Source organism: Alligator mississippiensis, chromosome 12, assembly GCF_030867095.1.
Source record: "Alligator mississippiensis isolate rAllMis1 chromosome 12, rAllMis1, whole genome shotgun sequence".
NCBI lineage: Eukaryota > Metazoa > Chordata > Crocodylia > Alligatoridae > Alligator > Alligator mississippiensis.
The window spans coordinates 11,605,895-11,613,247 of record NC_081835.1 but is presented as its reverse complement, the minus strand read 5'-3'; positions in this window follow the sequence as shown (position 1 = coordinate 11,613,247).

Sequence of the window (7,353 nt, the reverse complement as noted above, 5' to 3'; positions counted from 1 at the left end):
CCAATATTTTACAGGCCTTTCAGAATCATGATTCAATACTCTTTATGCTTTCCAGAGGATCATACTTTGTAAATTTTGTGTTTATGCTGTCGGGAAATATATGTCTTCAGTAAAAATATAAAATCCCTTGTCTTCTCTTGTTTCTACATTGCTGTGTTGTAGTTTAATGCAGTCCATAATTTTCCCTTGTTGGTCTGACAACAGAAAACATATAGGTAAAATTATAATAGGAATACGGCAGAACATTGTTAATCGTACATTCTGTGTCAGTAAAATAAATCTCTGGACTTGATGATTCCTGAATACATAACTCAGTATGGCATTCAGTCAAACTGGGAATGCTTTACAAATGGGAGGTGTAATATAAAACAAAAAGTTATGTATTTATTTAACATAATATGACAATGATAGGAAATTCACTTCCCACATAGAAATATAAGAACAAGTTTGTGAGCATGTGCATAGACTATTAGCTGCTATGTTTTGCATCATAGCTTTCAAAGAGCATTTGCTTTTAGCACAAATGTCTTAAGCATCTCTAAATTACATTTCTAAAGCATATCAGAAGTGTCTTAAAGAAGGCAAAAGGTGAGTTTATTTGAAATTTCCCATCTCTCAATCATTTCTAGTGTGAAAAAAAATGGCATAACCTCTTAATTTTTTTTCCCAAACCTTAACAGTCCTCAACATCATTTTTGATGGGTGACATGTCTCACCTGCTGCCACGGGGAGATTTTCACATATCTGAAAAAACACGTGAGAGCATATGATAGTTTCAGGCAAACCACTCGTCACAGAGGACGGATTGCTGTTCTGTTTGGAACAGGGGTGGGACAAAGCCAGGAGTCCTTTTGTGACTGACTGGTAGGGTTGTAGAGCTGTAGCCCCTCCATCACAATTCATGGAATAGGTAACACATTATAGACTGGCATTTCTGACTCACTGACTGGCAATTTCCATTTTCTGGGCTTCGCTTCTCTATATTTTGAATGGAGACTTTACACGCCGAGGGAACGAACATCTGCCAATGGGTTCCTTGTAAGACCACTAAATTATCACAAGTCTCACGTCAGGTTTTTGGAGGGGGGGAGCAGGTACTTTGGAATGAACACTTTTTTTCTTCCAGAGGCCCTTTTTTCATTTCTAAAATCAACTTCTCTTGATCCATGGGATTGAGCAACTCCATAAAATACTAAGATTGGGATGAAGAGGAAAGTTGGGGATGGAAGTTAATGTAGGAACAGAAGCTGGGGAGAATAGGATGAGCAGCATGTTGGGGCTCTTGCAGCATTCCCTTAAGCTGTCTGGATGGAGAGGTGGTTCTGTAGCTACCATATACCGCTACCTGCCCACAGATCCCAGGTGACAACCCTAGGTTCTTTACCACCTCAAAAATGCTCCCAAACTGCCCTTCTTCTGTGCTTTCTGACTCCATTGTTCCCATCTGAACATCCCTCCCACATCTCACCCTCTCCCCTTTCCACTAAAGCAGTAGAGATTTGTTTGCTTATTTTATGGCAGAGGACATGGTCGCTTTCACGTCACCGACACCCTCAGAAGTGAACTAAAAATGGCCACTTCTGAACTGCGTTTTCCAGGTAACGTTGAATGACTTTGAAATGTCATGAATTTCAGACTATGATTGAAGACTATTTTTTTTCTTTTTTACCTGTCTTCAATTCAAAACAGATTTTGTTATTATGATTATTTTATGGAAAATGTCCAAATCTCAATGTTTTGTTTTATTTGGAAATGCAATGACTGAAAAATTCAACCATCTTTAATTCACTAGCTTATATATACTATAGGTGCAGCCCAGATAACAGAATGTGGTTTGAGTCTATTAATGGCAAGAAGTCCTATTTTGCTGTCTTTTTGGCCCCCAAACGCTCTGAAATCAGTGGAAGGTTTTTTGTGTATAAATTTCCACTGGGTGGCAGCATGGCCTAAGGGATAGGATAGGAAGGACTTAGAGACACGATTCTGTTCTCAGCTTTCTCAGCTCTTGGGTTTGGGTGAGTTAGTTCCTCTTTCTACTTCTCTAGTCCCTTCCACATGTATTTTCGAGTTAGGTTGTAAGTTGTTCAGGATGGGGGCCAAGTGTTTATACAACGGGATCATGTTCTCAGCTGAAGTGTATAGGACCTAACGTAATACAAATAACAAAATAGTTGGGACTATATTGTACTTATGCTGATATTGCTACATTTTTGTACAGTGAACAAAGAAAGAAGAGAAAAATTGTGTTTAGTATGTCCTTTGCAACCAAGTCTTCAACAGTGTGCTTCTCCTGCATGATTTGTAATGTAGCATGGCAATTAAAAGGCAGCAAAGATAAGGAATAGAATCACAATATACCATAATAAAATTCTCCTCCTACCCACATCCCTTAGTGAAACAACTCAGAGAACAGATAAATGCAACTCTTAAGATGACAGCAGTGTTTTCCTGTATGAGATGTGCTCTTGGGAATACAAAGCTAAACAACTAGGTGTTCATCTGAGAAGATGCATTGAAATTGTTGCTGTACCATTCTTGCATACTGGCTTCTTTCCTATCCAGGACAGCACAATACAACTGTAGACTCTCCCTCTGCCTTAAGCAGGGTATTTGTACCCAAAAGCTTGCAAAGAACAATTTTTCCAACTATTTAGTTGGTCTAATAAAAGATATCACATTTACCCAAGAAACCTTGTCTTGTTGTACCATTGACTCTTTGGAAATAGTTAGGAAGAAGAACCCATATACTGCTCTGTGTTAAAATGACTTGCCCTTTCAGACTTGTGGTAAGTGGAAACAGCAGCAACTGGTGTGAGGATGCAGGTGGTAAGGTCAGCACTGATGGAATCAGTCGGCCAACTGCAGCACTATATAAGAAATAGACGTTTTATGCCTATTTTTCTAAAAGTCAGCCTGTTGTCCTGCTTATTTATTGTGACACCAACAGCTATAAAGTGTGCCTTCATCTAAAGAAAACTGAACTATAGTAGGTATGTGTATTGAATGAGCCTCAGTTACTCACTGCAGAGTTGTCAAGGAGGAAACCTTTATACACCTAGCAAAGACAAAAGTCTAAACTTTTTGTTTTAAAAAGTGAAGCATAGTGGGGAGATGCAATTGTTTGGGCTATGGAAACAACACTACATATTTCCTTCAGTGGAGGACAGGAGTTCATGTAGTACAACAACCTGTGCACAAGGTACCTAGTTAAGGAAATCAAATTGAGAATAGATGGTAAGATGTAATTCCGCAGGTTAAAGGAAGCAAGCTAAGCCTGTATGGTTATCGAGCAAAATTCTTAGTGTTAACTTAGTAATGAACAAAGATGTAAGGGGATACACATCAGTCTCTTTCCTTGGGGTGTAAAATACAAGTACTGGATACGTCTACCGGAGGCGCTAAGGGTGCAGTAGACTGATTCTACTGTGTATTAGCACAGCTGGCAAAAACCATGGTAATGCGCAAATGCACAGTAGAATTAGTCTGCTGTGCATTAGCATCATGAAAAAAGCATGCAGTGGTGCTACTGTGCAATATCATTGATTACGGTGCATCAAGTTTAGTACCTATACTTACTACAGGTACACCGATACATCGGTCTGATATTGGATTAGCACCGATATAAAGAAAATGGACTGCTTTGGAAATTGGCCTGATGGGGCTGATAATTTGGCTGATAAATGCCCATGCATGTGTGCAGCCATAGCACAGCACATAGGCAGCGAGGACCACAGCCTGGCAGCTTGGAGAGTTGCGTGCAGCTGGTAAGTCTACTGTGTTGGAAGAGGAGAGGGAAGGGAAAGGGTGTAGGGGGAGCAGATCAAGGCCCCCCACGGTGAGGGAGGGAGTAGGGCTGGGGCAGCTGCTGCCCAGCTGGGGCAGGCTGGGGCGTGGGACAGAGCCATGGCTGGTCTGGAGGGTGTGGGGAGGGGAGGTGGCTCCCACCGCTGCACGCACCCTAGGAGGGCACGGGGAGGTGGGGTGTGTGCCTCCGGATTTGTGTGGGGTGCAGGAGGGATGGGCTGTCGCTGCAGGCTGGGGCTGCGGCTGCACCAGACTCTTCCTGTCATCATGGGGGGTGGGAGGGGTTGGGCTGGGGCTATGCTCGGGGCAGGTGGTGGTGGCACTGGGAGAGGAAGGTATGGGGGGGTTACAGCAAATTTTGGGGTGGCTGCAGCCCCCCCCCCCAGGCCTACCTCCCAGTGCACTGTCACTCTCCCCAAGCACAGCCCAGCTCAGCTCCTCCCCTGCCGGGAAGAGTCCGACTCCAGCCCACAGTAGCAGCAACCCCACCCCATGCAGATCTGGGGGTACATAACCCCCCCTCCATGCCCTTCTAGGGTACATGCAGTGGCAGGAGCCACCCCCCCCTCCCCACACCCTCCAGACAATCCATGCCTCCGTCTGGCGCCCCAGCCCCAGCCCTACCCCCACTCCTCCCTCACTGCAGGGGCCTTGATCTGTCCCCCGCCCCCCCCCATGCCCCTTACCTCCTCCCTCCCCTTGCACCACAACAGACTTACCAGCTGGACCCAGTTCTTCAAGCTGCAGGGCTGCATATTGGAAATTGGATCGGTATCTTCCGATATGCCGTCTTAAAAATTGCTTATTGTTATCGGCCCTCAAAATCTCTACCATTGCACCCCTAGTGATTACAAGTACTAAACTTAATGCTCTGTAATTATGACGCCTGAAAGTGTAGACGCACCCATTGTTGAAGGGCCAAAAGACTGTCTCGGTGAAGAATGGTACCAAAGATGGCCATATGCTGTGTTGATCAATCTATATCGGAGCACCTGTACAGATAGATTTATCAGATGCTCATTAGAAAATGCATGCAAGAAACGCTGGACATGATGGGTGTACCATGCCACTGCATTTTGCATTAGCAGATTGTTAATCTCAGAGTATTCCAGATTGGGGGCTTGCAGGTAAGCAGCCTGTCTCATTTACCTTTGTTTTTCTTTTTTCTGAATTATATCAAATATAATTGCTATTTCCCCAATAAACTTCTATCTTCTGTAACTTCTGTCTGCACTGCTAGAGGAAAGTGCTGACAAAAACCTAAACCTTGCCCTAATCCTAACCTGACCTGTAACTGGGTCCTTTCTGGTTGGGATGCTACCAGAGTATTTGTTGTAACATTAACATTTGCCCTTCCAGCAGGTCTAGCTGTAACTATCTCTGCATATGTAACGTTCTTGGTAGACCTAATCCCAGTGCTAGCTTTAGACTATTTCCTAAGTATCAAGGCTAACCCTAGCTTTTAACCTAACCCATTCTACACTGTCGAGGTAGAGATGTCGCTTTATAGACTAAATTATATATATTTATATATATATATAGAGAGAGAGAGTGCACAAACTTTTGTGAACCCAAGGTCATTTTATCAGATGCTGTGAAAGGATGTGCAGAAACCAGAGTACAGCAGGAGAAATTAGACTACAAAAGGCAGGCAACCGCTCTTCTTCAAACAGAATTGCCATCCAAGATTAGACCAAGTCAGACTTGCTTTTTTAGATTAAGAACACTTGTGGGAAGTGAGAGCCCATCTCCTGTGTGACACCTATACTGAGGAAGAGAAAGACCTGACCTGTGGACTGTGCACAGAGGGTGCGAGCACAGGATGTGGCTCAGTTTAAGCCCCCTAAACCTGGATCAGGAAGGCACGTGCAAGCATTCACTGCTTGCTAGCAGGAGGCAAGTAAGACAGGGGCTGGCGGGTCCAGTGAGTAGGGTTGGCAGGTTTGGGGTGGGGATGGTGGGTCTGTGGTGCGGGTTGGCTCCACTGAAGGGAGAGAGGGGAGGCTGCCCTATCCAGGTGTGGGCAGGCTGCCCTGTCCCGGTGTGGGCTGGTTGGAAGGTTATAAATAACAGGGTCAGGGACATAAAACCAGTGCCATTCTGGGGCTGTGGGGAGTGGCTGGGTTTTCCCAGCCTGCAAGCATTCATTAGATCAGATTAGTTTTTGCTAGACCAAGTTAACCCCTTGCGAATCTACCCAGAGATGAGGGACAGCAAACATGTAACCTGCCCCTTAAAATAATTATTCTTTTCCCTTTGTTTTAGTTCATGAAATCCATAAGACAAGAGTCTTAATATTTTTTTTTTCTTCTTGGCTTTGCTTCATCTGATACCGAGACTTCAGGTGAAACCAATCATTTTGTCTTATGCTCTGGCCTGAAGATGAGCCAGATGTTCTGGGCTGGGAATTCATGTACAGATGGGAAAGGTAAAGCCTACTTCACAGGGAGGCAACAGCTGGCAGAATCATTAAGAAAACAAAGCAGTGTGACTGATATCGGCCTCCAGAAGCAGGTCGAGGACTAGGTCAAACACTGTCCCAAATTTGTCTCCCACTTACACCTGTGCTCCAGGGAAGTCAGCTTTCTCTTGATTTAACTTCTCTAACAGATGACATTCCCTTTCAGCTTTAGCATTTCTGAATTGATGTTGCTGTCAAAGCCCTTGCAGAAGTAATTTTTTTCTGAGAAGCACATGAATCCATTGTGCATCTTCCAGGCCCTGATGCATTGTTGAATAACCTAACTTTTTCAAGAGGTCCAGGCAGTGTTGGACATCTTGACAACTATTCAGCTTGCATAAGGGTCTTTATGAGCAAGTTTTTGTTGGAGGAGCACCTGAAAAGTGTACACATTCCCTGCTGACACTGTTCGCATGTCTTTTTCTTTCTGAAAAAAATAAGCTGTTCGTTTTGTATGGATTTCTTTGAACCTGTGGCTGTTAGTTATTGCACAGGGAAATGTTAGTTTTTCAGGCCTAAATGTGTGGTTTTACAGGCCTGGCACTCATCCCGCCAATGGAAAGTCTGATCCTATAAAGTTAGACTGGGATTTTCAAAGGGGATCTTTAGTGTCAAAGGGAGTTTTCCCCAAACCTGCTGAAAGGCAGCATTCCAGTTCCTTAAGTCCCAGCCTTAACTGTTAGCAAAACATTTCAAAGCAGCCTAAAAATAGGAAATCAGATAGTCTGCTGTGCTTCTACCATTAACTTGGACAGGTAGGGTTTCCAGGATCCTAAATTAAAACTGTAAGGGTGAAATCCTCTGCTGAAGCAAATGGCACAACTCCTGGTGATTTCAGAGGGGATGAAGGCTCTCTCTGTAAAGTGGAACTGAGTGATGTATTACTTATTTCCTTTCCCCACTATCTCTTTATTTTTCAGTTCTCTAAATCTGTGCAAACTGCTTCCCTTTCAGGGGCATAGGGCAACAAGGCTGACATGAATGGCTCTGGGCCACCTACCCAATTTATAGGACCTCTCAAACAAATATTCTAATAAAAAAAATGGGAGAGCCCACATTCAACACACAAGCCAGAGAATCAATACTGG